Source organism: Leucopleurus acutus (genome assembly GCF_964270905.1).
Source record: "Leucopleurus acutus genome assembly, chromosome: X".
NCBI classification, from domain to species: Eukaryota; Metazoa; Chordata; class Mammalia; order Artiodactyla; family Delphinidae; genus Leucopleurus; species Leucopleurus acutus.
Window position 1 is genome coordinate 31,283,022 of NC_139148.1, and position 23,619 is coordinate 31,306,640.

The 23,619-nt window shown below is 44.6% G+C and overlaps 1 protein-coding gene and 1 pseudogene across 2 annotated transcripts in view; both read left to right on the top strand.

The window, feature by feature from the left end:
* Nucleotides 1-23,619, top strand: part of CFAP47 (cilia and flagella associated protein 47) — a gene marked incomplete at both ends in the record, with an annotated part of 506,613 nt that overhangs the window by 17,902 nt on the left and 465,092 nt on the right.
* LOC309977873 (melanoma-associated antigen B4-like) lies at nt 15,099-16,157 on the top strand (annotated as a pseudogene). The gene has a single exon. The product of its transcript is annotated as a melanoma-associated antigen B4-like (transcript).

Sequence of the window (23,619 nt, forward strand, 5' to 3'; positions counted from 1 at the left end):
GCACCTGAGCCAGCGGCTGCTGATAGCAGCAAAAGGTGAAAAGGTGGTGGGAACCAGGAACTCATCCCAACCGCAGAGCTGCCGAAGGTTGGTCAAGCTTGGGTGCACACATGTGGGAGAATTGGAAGTCCAGTGCCATGTGCAAAGGCTGGAACCCAGGTGTCCGCCCCAGTGCCAGCTAACTCAAGACAGGAGAGAGGGGGTGGTGGCAGTTTTGCCATCAAGAGGCCCAGGTCTTAACACTCCTGTGAGGTGAGGTGGTAGGGGGGAAAGCGGGCACTATAGTCTGAGTACTTGCTTACTTGCTGAGGGATGCATCCCCCAAGGCCAGCTCTTCAGAGGCTGGTGTGGAAGGCGCCCTGCAACCACTGGTCATGGGCATAGTGCGTCTGGGGCACAGTGAAGGGTGGCGGGTTGAGGGGCAGGCTGGTATCAGGAGGCTCGTCGTCATTAGGGCCAGTGTCGGGTGGGTAGGAGCTGAGTGTAGGGAGGGCCAGTCTTGTCACAGGTGCTTTCAATAGTTCAGGATTGACTCGTACAGCGCCCCCAGCTGGCACAGCAGGGACGCGTCCGCCCACCGTCGCCTAGGGCAGCGCGGCAGGCGGGGTCAAGGTGGGCGGCGTACAGGGGCTGGTCCCGGACGCCGGAGGCTTGGGCCCGCTGGTTGCGGCTGCGGCTGCGGCTGCGTGGGCTGTGGATGCGCCCCAGCTCCGGCCACGAGCCCCGCGCGGTGAGCAAACCTATGAGGCCGCGCGGTAGCGGCGGGAGCCTGGCCCGGACGCAGCTCGCGCCGACCGGCGCCTCGGCCAGGAGCAGCCCGTCATGGCCCGGCGGATGAACTTCTATGCCGCCTCCTTCCCTCCAGCGCTCCGCCAGGTAAGAATTTTTTAATGCATTAAGGAAGCGTAAGACATACAAACAGGTAGGGTTCAAGAATGCAAGGTATCTTAAAACAAATCTGTAACAAGGTGATATAGAAACTCCAGCCAGGTAGAAAGGTCTTCCATCATAGTAACATATGAGCCAGACCTTGAAGGTTCAGTAGAATTTTCTAATTGGAAACAGATGATACTTAATTGACCGAGGCCTTGTACTGCTGGTGCAGAGCAGAAAAGTTGACTGACGAAGCACACGTGTGAGCACCAGGCCAGCTTGTGGATGTCAGAGTCTGCTTTGCTCTTTCTCACTACTCAGACAGCTCTTTCCCAGATCCTCTAAACCAGGGGTTGGCGGACTATGGTCCACAGGAGGCCTGCCGCCTGTTTCTTTTTTTTTGTTGTTGTTTGTTTGTTTGTTTTAAGTAAACTGCTATTGGAACGTAGCCCCTCTTATTTGTTGCCTATTGTCTATAGATGCTTTAATGCTACAAGGGCAGAGTTGAATAGTTGTGAGAGTTGTATGGTTTCATAAAGCCTAAAATATTTACTGTCTGGTAATTAATAGAAAAAGTTTGCTGAGCCTTGCTCTAAACAGTAGCAAACATGAGTGCCTTCAGTTTCACCTCAGGTTCTTATGTTATCATCTTTCCTCCAATGCATAGTGATATGGTTCATAAAATTATTGATGGAAGCTTTCTCCCAGTTGCGGTTAAGAACTGTTGTATACATGTTTAAATGCATGCAGTTCATATGTATAACTCTTCCTGCTTCATTAGAATGACACTCGTCCCACAGTTTTAATAGAGCTAATTAGTCTTCACAGAATAACAAGTGTTAACCACTTTATGCAAAACGCTTTCTTTTTAATGGTTTCTTAGACTTTAGTCTAAGTCTCTTAGTCCTACCAGCATAATTCATTTTCTCCAGTAACCTGCATATCTTTCAAAACATAGCTGATTTTCTCTGATCAGAGAAACTGACAAGGATCACAGGAATCTGGTCAATTTCTCTTAGCAGTCAGCTCCAAGTGTTAAAGACTTTGAAAGACACGATTACCAATTTCCTACAGAAGCTCTTCACACCACGATAAGAGAGTGGAGGTGGAAGTTGAGAAAGAAAGTGGTGAGAGGAGCAAAATGAGTGAAAGACTGTAAATAACAGTGCTACAGAAAAGATGGGAAATAATAGCACAAAGGAAACAAAGGCTAAGGTGGATTTATAATGTGGAAGGATATGTCCTACATCCTTTGTGTTGCTTTACTTTTGCTAGCTAAAATGTTTCAGAACCTGTTGTGGCATCCAACCTCAATTTGATTAGCATTATCTTAAGAAAGGGCTAAGTACCCAGGAAACAAGAGAAAATTTACAGCATGAAATATATAGTGGAAAATGATAGCAATAGGATGTTTTTTAATATATGGTAGGCATAAAATTAGTAACAGTAGATTAGGGATGGGCTGTTCCTAGTGGTTATGTTGAGAAAATGTGTAGGATGGCCAACAATTTAAGTGGACATGATATGAAAAGGTTAATTCAGTTTGAGTGTAGAGGGGGAGTCTGAGTGTTTAGAGAAGATACATGGGTGACAGCTGACAAATATGTGGCTGAGCAGATAATGAATCACTGTTGAGAAAGGAACATTTAAAGAGGGTATAATAAAGGGTCTTTCCTTTCATTATTAAATGAAAATTGTTCTGTTCACAAAGGTTTTTAATTTCTGTAATGCAAGACAGACCTGAAGTATATTTGCCACTTAAATTTAGGTCAGCATATAATCTTCTGGGCATAAAAAGAAATATATACTTTTGTGCATCTCTGAAACCAATTTGGGAATTTCACATTGAGAGGGGCTCCTGGGAACACCATATACTATATAAAATTTTCAAACTCAAAAAAGAACCCCGTAAGGGACTTCCCTGGTGGTCCAGTGGTTAAGAGTCTGTGCTTCCACTGCAGGGGACATGGGTTCAATCCCTGGTCGGGGAACTAAGATATCCTGCATGCTGTGTGGCTTGGCCCAAAACACCCCAAAATACCAAAAAAACAAAAAAAAGAAAACCCATAGCTGATAGTTAATTTCTTAACATAATTTTTAGCCCTCTACATTTCTGGATTTCTTAAGCACTTGTAAGTTTCAAATTACTAAAAAGTGAATGTAGGGAATGTGGGGGACACTGGAGAACTATGACTTCCACAGGCTGGTCAAATAGCCTTTGAGTATTTGGAAGTGTGGTAAGATTATTCTTTTCTTTTAATACCAGCTTTATTGGAGCATAATTCACACACCATAAAATTTACACATTTAAAGTATACAATTCAGTGGTAATTAGTATATTCACAGAATTGTGTGGCTATCAGCACGAATTCCACAACATTCTCATCACTCCAAAAAGAAACACAATGTCCATTAGTGGTCACTCCGCTTGCTCCCCATTTCTTAGCCCCTGGTAACCACTAATCTATTTTCTATCCCTCTAAATTCCCCTGTTCTTGACATGGCATATAAATACAATCATATAATATGTGGACTTTGGTTTCTTTGATTTAGCATAATATCTTCAATATTCATCAATGTTGAAATAGATATCATCACCTCATTCCTTTTTATGGCCAAATTATATTCCATGGTATGGCTATACTACCTTTTGTTTATCCATTCATCAGTTGATGGCCATTTGCATTTGTTCCACCTTTTGGCTGTTGTGAAGAATGCTGCTATAAACATTCATATAGAAGTTTTTGTATGGGTAAGTTTCCTTATGTATGTATGTATGTAGTTTTTACTATAGAAAAAGTTACGTAATAAAACAAAAGGAAACGTTAGAACTTCTAATACAGATCAAGGTGCTCTGAAGGGATGTGGCAGTAAATATATAGATTATAATTGCCCCACACTTCCCCAGTCTTATCCTCAACATTTTTTTTTTTTTTGTCCTCAGCTTTATTGAGGTATAATTGACAAATAGGAATTGTATATATTTAAGGTGTACAACTGTTTGGATATATGTGTACATTGTGTAATGATCACCACAATCAAGCTAACTAACATATTCATCACCTCACATTGTTACAGTTTGTTTTTAACCTCTTACCAAATTGCAGGTATACAATATAGTATTGTTAACTATAGTCATCATGCTCTACATTAGATCTGCAAAATTTACTCATCTATTTTTTTTTTTTTCTTTTTTTTTTCCCGGTACGCGGGCCTCTCACTGTTGTGGCCTCTCCCGTTGCGGAGCACAGGCTCCGGACACACAGGCCCAGCGGCCCTGGCTCACCGGCCCAGCCGCTCTGCGGCATGTGGGATCTTCCCGGACCGGGGAATGAACCCGTGTCCCCTGTATCAGCAGGCGGACTCTCAACCACTGCGCCACCAGGGAAGGCCTACTCATCTTGAGTAACTGAAACTTTGTACTCTTTTGACCAACATCTACCAATTTCCACCCCCTCCCTGCCCCGGCAGCCACCATTCTACTCTCTCCTTCTATGAGTTTGACTATTTTAGATTCCATGTATATGCCACATATAAAATTCATGTACTATTTGTCTTTCTGTGTCTGGCTTGTTTCACTGAGCATAATATCCTCCAGGTTCATCCATGTTGTCACAAATGGCAGGATTTCCTTCTTTTTTAAGGCGGAATATTCCATTGTGTGTGTACTATATTATTTGTATTCATTAATTGGTGAACATTGAGATTGTTTTTGACTCTTGGCTATGGCAAATAATGCTGCAATGAACATGAGAATGCAGATAACATCTTGGAGATACTGATTTCATTTCCTGTGGTTATATACTCAAAAGGGGGATTGCTGGATCATAAGGTAGTTCTATTTCTAATCTTTTGAGGAGCCTTCATACTATTTTCCCTAATTGCTGTATCAGTTTACATTCCCAATAACAGAAAATAAGAGGTTCCCTTTTCTCCATAATCTCACCAACCTTTGTTATCTTACTTTTTCGATAAATGACCATTTCAACAGGTGTGAAGTAATAGCTCATTGAGGTTTTGATTTGCATTTCCCTGATGCTTAGTAATGTTGAGCACCTTTTCATATACTGTTTGTCATTCTTATGTCTTCTTCAGAGAAATGTCTATTCAGGTCCTCTGCCCATTTTTTTTTTAGTGGATTTTTTTTTTAACATCTTTATTGGAGTATAATTGCTTTAAAATGGTGTGTTAGTTTCTGCTTTATAACAAAGTGAATCAGCTATACATATATACATACCCCATATCTCTTTGCACTTGCATCTCCCTCCTACCCTCCCTATCCCACCTAGGTGGTCACAAACCACCAAGCTGATCTCCCTGTGCTATGCGGCTGCTTCCCACTAGCTATCGATTTTATATTTGGTTTTACTATATTTACGTTTGGTAGTGTATATATGTCCATGCCACGCTCTCACTTTGTCTCAGATTACCCTTCCCCATTCCTGTGTCCTCAAGTCCATTCTGTAGTAGGTCTGCGTCTTTATTCCCATCCTGACCCTAGGTTCTTCATAACCATTTTATTTTATTTTTTTTTTTTTACATTCCGTATATATGTGTTAGCATACGGTATTTGTTTTGCTCTTTCTGACTTACTTCACTCTGTATGACAGTCTCTAGGTCCATCCACCTCACTACAGATAACTCAATTTCGTTCCTTTTCATGGCTCAGTAATATTCTATTGTATATATGTGCCACATCTTCTTTATCCATTCATGTGTCGATAGACACTTAGGTTGCTTCCATGTCCTTGCTGTAGTAAACAGAGCTGCAATGAACACTGTGGTCCATGGCTCTTTTTGAATTATGGTTTTCTTCAGTGATCACTTCGTTATTAGGTAGTGTATTGTTTAGCCTCCATGTGTTTGTATTTTTTACAGATCTTTTCCTGTAATTGATATCTAGTCTCATAGCATTGTGGTCGGAAAAGATACTTTATACATTTTCAGTTTTCTTAAATTTACCAAGGCTTGATTCGTGACCCAAGATATGATCTATCCTGGAGAATGTTCCATGAGCACCTGAGAAAAATGTGTATTCTGTTGTATTTGGATGGAATGTCCTATAAATATCAATTAAGTCCATCTTGTTTAATGTATCATTTAAAGCTTGTGTTTCCTTATTTATTTTCATTTTGGATGATCTGTCCATTGGTGAAAGTGGGGTGTTAACGTCCCTTACTATGAACGTATTACTGTCGATTTCCCCTTTTATGGCTGTTAGTATTTGCCTTATGTATTGAGGTGCTCCTATGTTGGGTGCATAAATATTTACAATTGTTATATCTTCTTCTTGGATCGATCCCTTGTTCATTATGTAGTGTCCTTCTTTGTCTCTTGTAATAGTCTTTATTTTAAACTATTTTGTCTGATATGAGAATTGCTACTCCAGCTTTCTTTTGGTTTCCATTTGCATGGAATATCTTTTTCCATCCTCTTACTTTCAGTCTATGTATCTCTAGGTCTGAAGTGGGTCTCTTGTAGACAGCATATATATGGGTCTTGTTTTTGTATCCATTCAGCCAATCTGTGTCTTTTGGTGGGAGCATTTAGTCCATTTACATTTAAGGTAATTATCGATATGTATGTTCCTATTCCCATTTTCTTAATTGTTTTGTGTTCGTTATTGTAGGTCTTTTCCTTCTCTTGTGTTTCTTGCCTGGAGAAGTTCCTTTAGCATTTGTTGTAAAGCTGGTTTGGTGGTGCTGAACTCTCTCAGCTTTTGCTTGTCTGTAAAGGTTTTGATTTCTCCATCAAATCTGAATGAGATCCTTGCTGGGTAGAGTAATCTTGGTTGCAGGTTTTTCTCCTTTATCACTTTAAATATGTCCTGCCAGTCCCTTCTGGCTTGCAGAGTTTCTGCTGAAAGATCAGCTGTTAACCTTCTGGGGATTCCCTTGTGTGTTATTCGTTGTTTTTCCCTTGCTTTTAATATGCTTTCTTTGTATTTAATTTTTGACAGTTTGATTAATATGTATCTTGGTGTATTTCTCCTTGGATTTATCCTGTATGGGACTCTCTGTGCTTCCTGGACTTGATTAACTATTTCCTTTCCCATATTAGGGAAGTATTCAACTATAATCTCTTCAAATATTTTCTCAGTCCCTTTCTTTTTCTCTTCTTCTTCTGGGCCCCATATAATTTGAATGTTGGTGCATTTAATGTTGTCTGAGAGGTCTCTGAGACTGTCCTCAGTTCTTTTCTTTCTTTTTTCTTTATTCTGCTCTGCAGTAGTTATTTCCACTATTTTATCTTCCAGGTCACTTATCCGTTCTTCTGCCTCAGTTATTCTGCTATTGATCCCATCTAGAGTATTTTTCATTTCACTTATTGTGTTGTTCATCATTGTTTGTTTCATCTTTAGTTCTTCTAGGTCCTTGTTAAATGTTTCTTGCATTTTGTCCATTCTGTTTCCAAGATTTTGGATCATCTTTACTATCATTATTCTGAATTCTTTTTCATGTAGACTGCCTATTTCCTCTTCATTTGTTAGGTCTCGTGCGTTTTTATCTTGCTCCTTTATCTGCTGTGTGTTTTTCTGTCTTCTCATTTTGCTTAACTTACTGTGTTTGGGGTCTCCTTTTTGCAGGCTGCAGGTTCGTAGTTCCCGTTGTTTTTGATGTCTGTCTCCAGTGGCTAAGGTTGGTTCAGTGGGTTGTGTAGGGGACTAGTGCCTGTGTTCTGGTGGATGAGGCTGGATCTTGTCTCTCTAGTGGGCAGGTCCACGTCTGGTGGTATGTTTTGGGGTGTCTGTGGACTTATTATGATTTTAGGCAGCCTCTCTGCTAATGGGTGGGGTTGTGTTCCTGTTTTGCTAGTTGTTTGGCATAGGGTGTCCAGCACTGTAGCTTGCTGGTCATTGAGTGAAGCTGGGTGCTGGTGTTGAGATGGAGATCTCTGGGAGATTTTCGCCGTTTGATATTATGTGGAGCCTGGAGGTCTCTTGTTGACCAGTGTCCTGAAGTTGGCTCTCCCACCTCAGAGGCACAGCACTGACTCCTGGCTGCAGCACCAAGAGCCTTTCATTCACACGGCTCAGAATAAAAGGGAGAAAAAGTAGAGAGAGAATTAGTAGAAGTAGGAAGAAAGAAAGAAAGAAAGGAAGGAAGGAAGGAAGGAAGGAAGGAAGAAAGAAGGTAAAGTATAATAAAGTTATTAAAATTAAAATTAATTATTAAGAAAAAATTTAAAAAAAAACGGACAGATAGAACCCTAGGACAGATGGTGGAAGCAAAGCTATACAGACAAAATCTCACACAGAAGCATACACATACACACTCACCAAAGAGGAAAAGGGGAAAAAATCATAAGTATTGCTCTCGAAGTCCACCTCCTCAATTTGGGATGATTCGTTGTCTATTCATGTATTCCACAGATGCAGGGTACATCAAGTTGATTGTGGAGATTTAATCCGCTGCTTCTGAGGCTGCTGGGAGAGATTTCCCTTTCTCTTCTTTGTTCTCACAGTTCACAGGGGCTCAGGTTTGGATTTGGCCCCGCCTCTGTGTGTAGGTCGCCGGAGGGCGTCTGTTTTTTGCTCAGACAGGATGGGGTTAAAGGAGCCGCTGATTCGGGGGCTCTGGCGCACTCAGGCCGGGGGGCGGGAGGGGCACGGAGTGCGGGGCGAGCCTGTGGCGGCAGAGGCCAGCGTGACGTTGCATCAGCCTGAGGCCCGCCGTGCGTTCTCTAGGGGAAGTTGTCCCTGGATCCCGGGACCCTGGCAGTGGCGGGTTGCACAGGCTCCCCGGAAGAGGGGTGTGGATAGTGACCTGTGCTCACACACAGGCCCCTTGGTGGCGGCAGCAGAAGCCTTAGCGTCTCCCGCCCGTCTCTGGGGTCTGTGCTTTTAGCTGCGGCTCGTGCCCGTCTCTGGGGTCCACGCTTTTACCGCAGCTCGCGTCCGTTTCGGTTCCGCGCTTTTAGCCGCGGCTCCCGCCCGTCTCTGGGGTCCGCGCTTTTAGCCGCGGCTCGCGCCGTCTCTGGGGTCCGCGTTTGTAGCCGCGGCTCGCGCCCGTCTCTGGAGTTCTTTTAAGCAGCGCTCTTAAGCTCCTCTCCTTGCGCACCAGGAAACAAAGAGGGAAGATAAAGCCTCTTGCCTCTTCGGCAGCTGCAGACCTTTTCCTGGACTCCCTCCCGGCTAGTCGTGGTGTACTAACCCCTTCAGGCTGTGTTCGCACAGCCAACCCCAGTCCTCTCCCTGCGCTCCGACCAAAGCCTGAGCCTCAGCTCGCAGCCCGGCCCGCTCCGGCGGGTGAGCAGACAAGCCTCTCGGGCTGGTGAGTGCCGGTCGGCACCGATCCTCTGTGCGGGAATCTCCCCGCTTTGCCCTCCGCACCCCTGTTGCTGTGCTCTCCTCCGCGGCTTCGAAGCTCCCCCCTCCGCCTCCCGCAGTCTCCGCCCGCGAAGGGGCTTCCTAGTGTGTGGAATCCTTTCCTGCTTCACAGCTCCCTCCCACTGGTGCAGGTCCCGTCTCCATTCTTTTGTCTCTGTTTTTTCTTCTTTTCTTTTGCCCTACCCAGGTACGTGGGGAGTTTCTTGCCTTTGCGGACGTCTGAGGTCTTCTGCCAGCATTCAGTAGGTGTTCTGTAGGAGTTGCTCCACGTATAGATGTATTTCTGGTGTATCTGTGGGGAGGAAGGTGATCTCCGCGTCTTACTCTTCCGCCATCTTCCCCTCCGCCTGATAAAGAGAAATTTTATATCAGAGGATAAGTTCCTGATAGTTCATGAGTTTCAACATAGTTCTGGAGCATGGTTATCTCACACCATCTAGAAAGGCGATATGTAGTACGTAAGAGCATGAGATTCCTGAACCAGACACCTGGTCTTTCACTCCCAGCGCTACCATTTACTAGTTGTGTAATCTTGGGTAAATTCTGTAACCTCTTTGTGCCTCTTTTCTTATCTGTAAAATTGTGATGATAATAATACCTAATTATAAGATTATTTTGAGAATTAATGTAGGGCATTCAGCACGGTGCCCACGAATTCATAATCGTTATATATGTGTTAACTATTATTTTATTATCAAAACATTTTGCTGAGTTTTCATTGAAGGATTAATTGACATTTAATACAGGAAGAATATGGGCCCTATAGATAACCTTAACACTTAAAAACTACAGTGTAGAAATCCTAACCTTCTGAGAGGGAATCTGTCACATCTGTAGTCCCTAAAGCACTATCGGATGATTTCCATTAATATTAATTAGGTCAATAAAAAAGTATTAATGTTTAAATACAAGCCATGGTTATCAGAAAAATTTATTAGCCTTAATACTTCACTCCCCATTTGTATAGGATAAATGAGGTAATTCAAAAGAGAGAGATTTTATTTTTTATCATTAGTAAATAGCTAAGCAGTGAAGAACTGAGGAACTCAGCTTTGACCACATCTTGGACTAAGTGAGATTTAAGGATTGTTTGGTATCCAAGGATACGTCTTTTTTTTTTTTTTTTTTTTGCGGTACGCGGGCCTCTCCCCGCTGCGGCCTCTCCCGTTGCGGAGCACAGGCTCCAGACGCGCAGGCTCAGCGGCCATGGCTCACGGGCCCAGCCGCTCCGCGGCATGTGGGATCCCCCCAGACTGGGGCATGAACCCGTGTCCCCTGCATCGGCAGGCGGACTCCCAACCACTGCGCCACCAGGGAAGCCCCAAGGATACCTCTTAATGTAATTTCTATAAATCTGAGAAGAAAAGAGATTGTGATGATCTCATTAGAGAGTAATATGTGGAAGAAGGACCGGAATACATTGGAAATGCTGCCTAATCAAAGCATTGTTTTCATGTATATTTTATAGTTTTTAAGTGATTTTTTTAGCTTAATGTTTTCTAGCTGGAACATTTTATGTCATAATTACTAGTCTCATCAGAGATTTCATTTTTATTTATACAGATATGTGGAATCTATGATTAGATGTGTGCATTTAGGCCAGTTGGACCTCCTTTATTTTACATCAATGTACTTTTGGAATTTGGAATTCTCCTTTTTCAAGTATAATGCATATATATCTGGCACAGCTTCCTGCTTGACTCTATTGTTGTGCCTTATGTAAAATGACATTTAGTTTGCTTCTCATTGATTAGAATCAATAACATAAGTCATAATTATGTCCTGGAATAATATGCATTTCTAGTCTGGCTGCACTGTAGGTGGTGGGATATGGCCTGGGAAGCTAATCATCCTTTATCATTTCTTTCCACTTGGGAGAGGACACCCAGAACGCTAAACAATCAACTTCGTAACTGAATATATAGGATAAAGTCGTTTATAAATTGGGGTCTCTTGTACTAAGGGGAAATATTAAGACCACTCTTTTTGCAAAACATAAATGGAGAACTAAGGCAAAGATAATTCAATCAGAATTTATGTCATCACCTCAAGATTTCAAGCCAAACCACAAGACTAGTACACTGTAATGTGTATATGTGTTGTGATGTCAATGTCCAATTCAGGCTAACTCTACATTTTATTGATCTGATGAGCACATTTGTTTGCTAAAGCCAAAAGACAATGCAGGTTCCCTGTCAGACTGTTATGATTGAGAGACCCCCTAAATTGTTTGGACTTATTGGCTTAATTATTCCACATTTGGGAATCCATAGAAGGGTCTCTTTTCTGGAACACTAATGCATGTGAGACTGTTGTGACTGTTCTCTTCTTTGCAAAATATTCTACTGCTTTGGCTTCTGTATTAGTCAACATAAGCTAGGTTATGTTAGAGTGTCAAATTAATCCTGAAATCTCAGTGTTTTACCACAACAAAGGTTTATTTCTCAACCACACTACATGTTCAATGGTTATGGGGGAGGGAGGGGCATTTGGGGGTTTTCTCTGGGGCTTACCTATTCACTGAGGCAGAGGAGAGTGGACAGAGAGTCTCTAAAGGGCTCTTCTCTGATTCAGCCAAACCCATCACTTCTTCTCCCATTTCATTGGCTGAAACCAGTCATAAATCCTCAGTTAGCCTCAAGGGGTCTGAAAAATGGAGCTCTCCATGTGCCTGAGAAGAAGGAATATAGAATTGGGTTTGGCGAGCACAGCCCTGTCTGCTACAGTTTTTAAGACACTGCCCTGTCCTGGTTCTTCTATCTCTCAACCTGTTTTTTCTCTGTCTCCTCAATGGACTTCTTTTCCGTCACCCCTTGGGGAACTGGTGCTCCCCAAGTTACCATATCCGGTCCACTATTTTTTTCTCCCCACATCTATCCCCAGGTAACTTCATCCACTCCTCCAGTTCTAACTGCAGACTATCTGCTGCTAACTTCCAGATCTATTATCCCAAGCCCTGACCTACCCACAAAGCTTTAAACATAAATCCAATAATGACTGATTCAAGGATGTCTCAAACTCAATGTGAAAAAATATAAACACATGATTTTTTTTCCAAACCTCATTCGTCCTCTTCCTGTATTCTTTGTCCCAGTTAGTGGCAGCATCGTATTTCCAAGTCTAGATTCCTCCCTATTATTCCCACCTCTTAATTTTGTACACCATCTTAGCTAGGCTGTGCTGCACAGTTGTTTAGTCAGTTATCAGTCTAGATGTCCACTGTGAAGGTATTTTTTAGATGCGATTAATAGTTACATCTGTAGGCTCTGAGTAAAGCAGATTGCCACCCATAGTGTGACTGGGCCTCGTGCAATCAGTTGAAGGCCCCAAGAACAAGGACTGAGGTTTCCTGAAGGAATTCAGCCTCAAGAGTGCAACACAGGGACTTCCCTGGTGGTCCAGTGGCTAAGACTCTGTGCTCCCAATTCCGGGGGCCCCGGTTCGATCCCTGGTCAGGGAACTAGATCCCACATGCATGCTGCAACTAAGAGTTCCCATGCCGCGACTAAAGATCCCGCATGCCACAACGAGGACCCGGTGCAGCCAAAATAAATATATAAATATTTAAAAAAAAAAAAAAAAAAAAGACTGCAACACAGAAACCCTGCCTGAGTTTCCAGTATGCCTGCCCTGCTATACAGACCTTGGACTCAAGACTGTAACATCTGAGTTTCTAACCTACTGGCTTGCTCTATGAATTTCAGCGCCCCGACTTCCCCCAGCTAGGGCCTCGGGGAGGTGAGGGCTTTGTTCGGAGGCTGGAGGACTCGGGACCATAGAGGGAGGGGTCCCAGGCTCTGATAGACGGCACCAGCAGGACGCAGGGACCGCTGACCCCTGACCCCTGACCAGTGGGAGTCCCCGCAGAGTCCCGCCCCTGCCGTCAGCCCTCGGAGACCCCACGCCGCGCCGGATGCGGTTCCCCCGGATTTCCGCTTCGGAAGTGAGGAGCCTGACCGGGAGCCGCGGCGTTTGTTCGTCCGAGCGTGGGTTTTCGGGACTCGTCCGGAGCCACGGTGAGGACCTGAATGTAGCCTGCAGGGACCTTCCCTCCCCCCTCCCCCCATAACAAAGGTGACCCACCTGCATCCCCCCCCTGCGATCTTGTTCTTCGAGGCCCCAGCCGAGCTATCGGGCTGAATTCGGCCTAGGATGTCTCAGGCAGAAGGCCTTGGTCTGTGAGAGTAGCGCTGATTCTACAAATGGAGAAGATCTAAGTCCTAGATGAGGGCCCTGAGTGCTAGTGAGCAGACCTCGACCCTCAAAGCGGGCCACAGTGAGCAGCGCCCCTGCTCTCAGCTCTAGGAGGCCCTAGCAAGGTAAACAGATGTTGAGTGACCTAAATTCCCCTCTAGTGACGAAGGGAAATGAGGGCTACCTCATGGCTCCCAAACTCAGGAGAGGAGGCTCCGGGCGGAGCTGGCAGGCTGTGGTGCCCCCTAATTTCCTCTGGAGATGGTCTCAGGGAGATGAGAGCCTTGGTCTAATGGAATAAGCCCAATTCCGCAAAGGGACCTAGTCCTCAACAGCATTCATGGTTGTGACACCGAGTGGGGATGGGGGCCCCTCCCACAAGAAACGGGGCAGCATAAAGCACCAGCCCTGTTTTCAGGCTTGGGAGAATTGGGTATTTTGACATGAGTTGCATTCACTTATTCCCAGGACATCTCAGGGAGGTGAGAGACCAGGTCAAAGGGGGCAGCCTCGGGTTGGCAAGGGAGGATTTCAGGTTATGCCAGGTGTCATGGTGAGAACCTTGAGGACTGTGGGGATGTCCCACATGAAAGCATTCAGGCCACAAAGAATCCTCACTATTAGCATCCCTGGGAGACCTCAAGCATAGATGTTAGGCAGAAATGCCCATCAGTTCCCACTACAGGCTAACAGGGAAATAAGGGTCTTGGTCTGAGGAGAGTGGTCCCATGTCAGCAGAGGGATAAATCTTAGACCCTATCAGGAGGCACATTTAGACCTTGAATTGGGATCTTGTGTGGGACCACAAGGACTTCAGCCTGCCTGCAACAGCTTTCATTCTTGGGAAACCACGTTTAGTTAGATACGGTCATCTTCACTTCCTCCTATTGGGACAGAGGCTGGTTGGCTCTTACTATCATATAGGCATCAATTCAGGCAAAAGTTGAGCTTCTCTACCAGGAGCCCAATTGAGGAACCTGAGTTAGGACTCAAAGTGTCCAGCCCAACCCTTGGATTTCAGCCCAAGAAATCTCTGGGAAGGACTGTCAGGTAGAGCGTCTGCTTCACTTCTTTATATCACGTCTAAGAGAGGTGAGGTCCTGAGTCTGAAGGTGCATCCACCAGTCAGCAAATGGAGAGTAGTGGTGCCAAGCCTTTAAAGGAGCCAAGGTGAGGACCTTGAATGATGATCGCAATGAACTCAGGATAGAAAGGACCCTACTGAGCTCGCAGCTCTGGTGTCCCCTGGCAGGGAGGTGGACTGAGGCACCCCTTCACTTCCTTCTCCTGGATCGCAGGGAGGTTTGAGGTGTCAGCTTAAGAGTAGCAGCGGGGAGGGTGCCCAGGCTCTGCAGAAACCTGACATGATAATATTGAAGATGAACCGAGAGGACCCCACTGCCAGCACCTGTTGTCACCTGAGTAAATCCAAGGCAGGGCTGATAGGATGTAGAGTAAAACTCTAAGGCCTCTGTGTTTCCTCTATGGGATTCTGGGAGGACAGGCTGACCGGGAAAACAGGAACCTTGTGGGTTCCCAGAGCAGTGCCCTCAAGGAAACTTGCAGAGGCAGCCTTTGATAAAGCCAAGGTGGAATCTCCTTACTTTAAGGTGCTCACGTCATCTCATTCTCCAGCCTCCAGGTGTCCAAATCACCTGTCATTGGCCCACACTCCTGTCTGCTGTCCCTGACCACAGCCACCATGCCTCGTGGTCAGAAGAGTAAGCTCCGTGCTCGTGAGGAACGCCGCCGTAACAGAGGTGAGACCCAAGGTCTTAATGCTCAGGCCACCACAGCAGGGGTAGAAGAGACCACTTCCTCACCCATTTCTGTTTCTCAGGGTACTCTCCCGAGCTCCGCTGCTGCTGGCACTCGCCAGGAGCCTCAGGGAGCCCCAGCCACTAGCTCTCGTGATGCAGGGGTTTCATGCCCAGGATATGATGTACGTGCCAAGGGCCAAGTTGAGGAAAGTAAAAATTCCTCCCAGGCCTCAACCTCCAGTGATCCTGGAAAGGATCTTGTAACCAGGAAGGCAGGGATGTTGGTGCAGTTCATGCTGTATAAATATAAGATAAAGGAGCCCATTAAAAAGGGAGAAAAGCTGAAGATTGTCAACAAAAGGTATAGGGAGCACTTCCCTGAGATCCCCAGGAGAGCCTCCGAGTGCATGGAGCTGGTCTTTGGCCTAGAATTGAAGGAAGTCAAGCCCAACAGTCATTCCTATGTCCTTGTCGGCAAGCTAGATCTCACCGATGATGGGCGTCGGAGCAGTGGCGGGCGGTTTCGGAAGAATGGGCCCCTGATGCCTGTCCTCGGTGTGATCTTCTTGCATGGCGACCGCGCCTCTGAGGAGGAGATCTGGGAATTCCTGAATGTTTTGGGTGTTTTTGATGGAAAGAGGCACTTCATCTTGGTGGAGCCCAGGAAGCTTATCACAGAAGATTTGGTGCAGGAAAGGTGCCTGGAGTACCGCCAGGTGCCCAGCAGCGATCCGCCATGCTCTGAGTTCCTGTGGGGCCCGAGAGCCCGCGCTGAAACCAGCAAGATGAAAGTGCTGGAGGTTCTGGATGCAGAACCAGAACCGTATCTCCATGGATCTGGAGATCCACGATACGGTCCCCACTGCCTTCCCACCCCACAATGAAGAGGCTTTGAGAGATGAGGGAGAGAGAGCCCGAGCCAGGGCTGCAGCCAGGGCTGGCACTACTGCCACAGCCGTGCGCGTTCCAGGGCCACATCCAGCCTCTCCTCACACCCCTAGTGAGGTCTGAAGCCCACCCATTCTTCACTTTGTGGTTGGAAAAGCCTGTTAACCAGTGTTCCTGATATGCTTAAATAACTTGTTGACTTTTTTCCTGCATTTTTAATTGGTGTTCCTTTCAACAGAAAGTTTATTTAGATTCAGAATATAAGTATATGAATGACATGGATCACACACGTATTGCTGTTTGTCAGATTTAGGAGTAAGAATTCTGTTGTTTGAAATACAAATTGGAAATCCTTAAATCACTTTTGTGGTCCAGAACAAGAATAACATCACTTTAGGATAAGAATATCCTCGGAAACATGAAAGAACACCACGCTAAAATAGGATCAGAAGATAGCTAGGTAGCTAGATGGAGAGATAAGATAGATAAGACAGATAGAGAGCTAAAGGCAAAGTTGATCAATTTCTTGGTTTGCCTTACTCCATTTAGTCTTTCTTTTGTAAATTTAAAAGATATATACTGGATTTGCTTATGGTTTTCAAGAATGTTTGAGAATACAAATTATAGCAAATGATTTGTTCATGACTCTTATTTTACACAAACATTAACTGAGCATCTGCTCTTAAGAAGTCTCTGTGCTCGTACTGGGGATGTTTAATCAAAAAAGTCCTAGCCTCTGCCCATGCAATTACCGTTTCTCAGAGAAGCTATTATTGTATGGAAAAGGGTGAGATACTCTCTACTTCAAGAAGAGCAAGTAAAAAAGCAGGGTAAAGAGAGGGTGGAGAGAACATATGCCTTAGTTTTCATTGTTAAAAGCAGAATTTTGGCTGATTGGGAGGATTTTTTCCGGCTAGAATGCTGCATATTCTCTGACATATCTTAGATGTAAAAAAAAAAAAAAATCCCAGCTGGATTGATGGTAACGTCTGAGGTCAAGATAATCATAGTAATAACCGCCATTCCCTAGCGTCTCAATACAAGACAGGCACAGTGACAGCTGCTTTCCATACATTACATATATTCCACCAGTCCTACAAGACAGGTCTTATCAAACTCACTTCACAGTGAAGATCCTGAGGCTCATAGAGTTAGAGTTTGGTCATGTGCCAAAATTCATAAGGCTAGTAAATGACAGGGGTGGGACTAGACTCCTGGTCTAAATTACTGTAGAGCTCGTACTGTTCTACTCCTCCTACCCTGAGACACATCCCGTGTCTTTTATTTCAGTTGTTTTCTCAGTACTTCAAACTTTGTCTTAGGTGATAAAAAGAATGGCCTTGTGCTCAAACTACTGGATTGGAATACGTAGCCAGAGCATTAAGAATACCAAAATATTTGAGAGGTATAAATAAATAAATAAATGAAAGAGACAATATTCGGTGACAGTATAAGCATCTACATTTGCGATGTTAGATAACCTCAAAAGACTAGGGGCTCTCAAAATCATCCTCACAGTCTCTTCCCTGTAGAAAGTAAATCTATCAGAACAGAAGTGACGTGGGAATCTTCATCTGGCTGATGAGATAGAATAGATCAGTGTACTTTTTTTCCCTGACAGGCTACCACCACCTGTTCTGGGACTCCTGCCTTGTGCTACAGCTTCCCCATCTCACATTACTCCTGGGCCAGGGACCCATTCTCTGTAAGGTTTGCAGAGCGAAAACTGCTCAAGAGTTTGCAGAGATGTGGAATTTCCTAAGCAGGCTTTAATCCAAGAGATAGAAAGCAAGATGAGGGCCCCGTGTAGGAGGACTGAGGAGACCAAAGCCCAGAATATTGGGGGGTGGTCATTGGGACACCAGTCCTGTCTGCTATCAGACACAGAGGGTCTCAGGCAGACCTGTTAGGCTAACCGTACCCTCACTTACTCTTCAGGCTTCTTGGGGCCATAAGAAATTTGTCTAAGGGCAGAGTTCTCAGGTTGGTAGAGGAGAGAGTGTGAGTCTCTCACAGAAATGACAGTGATAAACCTGAATAAAGACCCAGCCAGAACAGTAGGATCCCATAAAGTCCCATCCCCTTTGGCAGCCCCTTGAGGTCCAGAACAGTCCTGGCTGCTTGTGACTAACACTTTCAACTCAGGTCACAGGAAGGTGGGGACTCTGGGGATCAGCAGAGCCCTCAGCCTTAGATCAGCAGAGAATGGAGCCCCAGGAAGTGTGCAGAGTCATAGTGAAGACCCTGTCTGTGGACATGGGGACCACTCAGTCCACCACTGTCAGGGCTACACTTAGCCCCTCCTCTGCTGTTAGCCCTGGGAGGCATAGGCAAGAGCTGGCAGGGTCAAGTGCCCCCTGACTTCTGCCTGGAGGGTGTCAGGGAGGGGAGGACCTTGGTTTATAGGCTGGCTGTTCAGCAGAGAGTGGAATCCCAGGCGTGACAGTGTCAAAGTAAAAGTCCTGTATGAGGAGTGCGGCAACCAACTACCCCGTTACACATACATCCTTAGAAAGTCCCGCGTCTGTAATTGGCCTGGGGAGGCAATAGACAGGGCTTTCAGACTAAGTTTATCCCTTATTGCCTGAAGGAGGATGGTTTCAGGGACTTAAAGTCCTTGGACTGATGGGGGAGGCCTCATTCAGCAGAGGAAGGGTACCCAGTTCCTAACAGGAGTTAACATGATGACACTGACTGACAATGAAAGGATCTCTCCCAGAAAGAAGGGGACCACATAGAGCACTGTCCCTGTTGTCAGACCTGAGGCTATGTCACTTAGGCATGGTGACATGATGCGTCATACTCACTTCCTCCCAGAGCTCTCATGGAGGTAAGGAACCTCATTAAAACCCAGTGTGCTCAGTGGCTCTCCTTAGGATCTCAGGGAATTGTTCCCTGTACATTTTGTTGACAACCTTCAGCATGTCTACCTCCATAATGGGCTCTTATATTTCTGCAGTAGGAATTGCCTGCCGATGCAGGGGACACGGGGTCGTGCCCCTGTCCGGGAAGATCCCACATGCCGCGGAGCGGCTGGGCCCGTGAGCCATGGCCGCTGAGCCTGCGCGTCCCGAGCCTGTGCTCCGCAATGGGAGAGGCCACAACAGTGAGAGGCCTGCGTACCGCAAAAAAAAAACAAACAAAAAAAACCTCATATTTTGTTTTATTTGGGGTTGTAGTCTGAGCATAGTGCATAGTATACAGTAGGTACCTTATATTTAATCAATAAAGGCCGAAAGAAAGACTATAAATAAGGGAAAGATCGTCAATTTGTGGTTTGCCTAAATCCTTCTCATGTTTCTTCTTGTAAAAGTAGAAGTCATACACCTGGATTTGCTTAGATTATTTAGGAATGTAGGATAAATTAAATTTTAATGGATTAGGCCACATGCTTACTCCTTTTTAATTTCCCAGTCATTAATTGAGAATGAGCTCTTAGGAAGGCATCATACTAGTACTGTGGATGCTTCCCCCCGCCACCCCCCAGAAAAAGCCCCCAAACAACAACCACCACAAAAACAAGATCTAGCCCCTGCCCATTGAATTTTAGAGTCTAGGAGCTGCTATTATATAAAAAGATGGTGGGATGCGCTCTACGACCTAAAGAACAAGTAAAAAGTATGGTTAAAGAGAGCAGGCAGTTGGAGCTGAAAGCACGCAAGTGTAAATGGCCTGAGGCAAGGCAGTTTGGAGCCTTAGGAAAATGCAAAGCCTTCAGTGAGAAGTAATTTCAAGTGAGGTTGCCTGGTGGGCTAGATGAGACTGTGGGAGTGGTGAGCCCGGCCAGAGCCTCAGATGGAGGGCCTCAGAGAATCCAGAATCCACTGGGCTGGCAGTCTTTACCCTGGGTTGGGGGAGCCAGAGACCTCACCATTAAAAGCGTACTCAATTATTCTATCTTGTGTGTAATTTGGCAAATTCTAGGCAAGTTCTAGATTTTTGTTGGTAGTTAAATAAGTGGAAATAATGGTTATTTAGAAGAAAGCGTAGCTGGTAGGGAAGATACTGGTCAATGACAAAAATTCTAAGGACTTTGAGTTGTTTCCAACTAGGAAAGATTCTCCCACAAGCGCATTATGTATTATATCCTCTGGTGTGGATATTACATGATTGTCCTTGCTAGGCAGCATTTTCGTTAATTGCGATTTCTTTGTCTTGCTGTTTGGTTAATGTGCTCAAGCTCACGGGGCTAGTGAAACAGCACGTAAAACAATTGATCAGCTTAAACTGGTTTTGCCTCCTTAAATAGGTTGCTGATTAATCAAACCTTGTGTTATTTTACAGAGACAGAACTGCACATCTCCAGGAAGCAACCCATGACCCTAGGATGACCCTGGAACCAAGATCTTCAGTCTGCAGAACTCAGAGAATAGAAATGTTGCCTGGAGAGCCCGTGACAATCCTTCAGTTAAGGAAAATCTGGCCTCCAGCAGCATGAGTAGCTTATATGGACTAATTCAAGACTAGCCAATTAGCTTCCAAGTTTGAAATTACCCTGACCCCTTAAATTTCACCCAGACCGCTGGATTGAGGTGAGATTTGAGAGCCTTGTCTCCTGTGTTAGTCGGCCTTGCAGTAAAGCTCTTTTCTCAAAAACTGTTGCCATAGTGTTGGCTTCTGTGCACACAGGGCAGTGAGCCCTTGTTCAGTAAGTTTTGGCAACCCAGGTGAGATTTAGGTCTTGTGACCGCCTGCCTGAGGCACTGTAGCCCCTGGCAGAGTGTGGGCCCTCAGCACCAACCTTGCGTAGCCACCTAGACTGAATTTGTCTAGAAGGTCGGCTCTTGGGTTCCTGCTTCCCCGCCATGGCACTCCAGGCTCCTCGGGCTACTTGCACTTTTGAGAAAAGAAACAGCTCCTGGATCAGACGTCTTTTGGGTGAGTAACCTTGTTAAAATGTGCCTGTACCTAAATTGTCTAATAATCTCATCGGAATTGTGGGTTAGAGTCCTGCCTGGGGGAGTTTTTTTTGCTCGGGATAGAGTCCAGGTTAGAGTCCTAAGGCTAGGATCGTGGGCTAGAGTTCCACCCTAAGAGAGACAGCACAAAAGGTTACAGCTGCTGAGGTACTCAAAGGATTGGGTTAAAGTCCCAGGCCTTTGGATTTGTTTGCCTATGTTTGTTTAGGTCTGACTGTTATATCTGTTAGGATTGGCTAATGGGAGTTGGCTATTGGATGACTGTGGCAAAACTTTATTAAACCTGATTGATATTAATGAGGGTCCTCTGACTCAGGAGATAAAAGACCTTGCTCCTGGACTGGAAACCTTGCTTTACAGGGTGATGGGGTTTTTCACCCATGCCTAAGATGATTGCCCAGAGGTGGTGTTACACGTGTATATTCCTTTTTTGTTTTTTTGTTGCTTTATTGGAGAATAGTTGATTTACAATGTTGTGTTAGTTTCAGGTGTACAGCAAAGTGAGTCAGTTATACATATACATATATTCGTTCATTTTCAGATTCTTTTCTCATACAGATTATCACAGAATATTGAGCAGAGTCCCCTGTGCTATACAGTAGGTCCTCGTTGGTTATCTGTCTTATATATAGTAGTGTGTATGTTAATCCCAAGCTCCTGATTTATCCATTCCCCCCTGCCCCACGTTTCCCCTTTGGTAACCATAAGTTTGTTTTCGATATCTGTAAGTCTGTTTCTGTTTTGTAAGTAAGTTCATTTGTGTCATTTTTAAAAATTAGATTCCACATATGAGTGATATATGATATTTGTCTTTCTGTCTGACTTATTTCACTTAGTGTGATAATCTCTAGGTTCGTCCACGTTGCTGCAGATGGCATTCTTTCTTTCTTTTTTTAATGACTGAGTAATATTCCGTTTTATATATGTACCACGTAGTTTTTATCCATTCCTCTGTCGATGGACATTTAGGTTGCTTCCATGTCTTGGCTATTGCAAATAGTGCTGCAGTGAACATTGGGGTGCATGTACCTTTGCAAATTATGGTTTTCTTTGGATATGTGCACAGGAGTGGGATTGCTGGATCACATGGTATTTTTTATTTTATTTTATTGGAGTATAGTTGATTTACAATGTGTTAGTTTTAGGTGTACAGCAAAGTGATTCAGTCACACATATACGTATATTCGTTCATTTTCAGATTCTTTTCTCATACAGATTATCACAGAATATTGAGCAGAGTCCCCTGTGCTATACAGTAGGTCCTCGTTGGTTATCTGTCTTATATATATTAGTGGGCGTGTTAATCCCAAGCTCCTGATTTATCCATTCCCCCCCGCCCCACGTTTCCCTTTGGTAACCATAAGTTTGTTTTCGATATCTGTAAGTCTTTTTCTGTTTTGTAAATAAGTTCATTTGTGTCATTTTGTTTTTCAACACATTTTTTTAATATCTTTATTGGAGTATAATTGCTTTACAATGGTGTATTAGTTTCTGCTTTATAACAAAGTGAACCAGCTATACATATACATATAGCCCCATATCTCTTCCCTCTTGCATGTCCCCTACATTGGCAGGCAGATTCTTAACCACTGCACCACCAGGGAAGTCCCGGAATAAAGTTTTTATCTCAAAAGGCAGTGTGATAGTATTGGCTTCTATGCATGTCAGGCAGTGAGCCCTTGCTGGGTAACACTAGTAAATGACAGGCCTGGGACTAGACTCCTGGTCTGAATTCCTCTAGATCTCACACTGTTATACTCCTCTTGGCCTAAAGCAGAGCTTGTATTCCTTGACACTCAAATGTATCTTGGGATAAAGATAAGGACTGTGTGGCTAAAGAACGGGATTGGAATCTATCCAAAGCATTGAAGAATACCTCAGTAAATGCCAGTTAGGAATAAGAAGGAGGAACAGGAATAAGGAGAAGAAACAGATGCTGCTCAGTGACAATAGGATCATCTCTATATGCAGTGTCACATAACCTCAATCAGGGGAAGCACAAAACCATCCTGGACAGCTCCTTTCCTTTAGAAGTATGCGTATATCTCAGACACTGTGGGTTGGGTTCTAGGTCACCGCAATAATGCGAATATTGCAGTAAAGTAAATCACACGAAATTTTGGGTTTCCCAGTGCTTATAAAAGTTGTTAATCCTATTGTACACTTACTAGACAGTGTCTAAAAGAAATGTACACATCTTAATTTAAAAATACAAAACAGTGGGCTTCCCTGGTGGCGCAGTGGTTGAGAGTCCGCCTGCCAATGCAGGGGACACGGGTTTGTGCCCCGGTCCGGGAAGATCCCACATGCCACGGAGCGGCTGGGCCCGTGAGCCATGGCCGCTGAGCCTGCGTGTCCGGAGCCTGTGCTCTGCAATGGGAGAGGCCACAACAGTGAGAGTCCCGCGTACCGCAAAAAACAAACAAACAAAAAAACAAAAAACAAAAACAGTTACAAGAATAACAAAGATAATTGAGCAGAGAACCATAAGAAAATAATGAAAAAGTTTAAAATATTTCAAGAATTAACAAAATGTGGCACAGGGACCCCACGTGAACACATGGTGTTGGGAAAACGGCACCCATTCACATGTTCAATGCACGGTAACCACAAACTTACAATTCATAATAAAACAGAATATCTGTGAAGCATGATT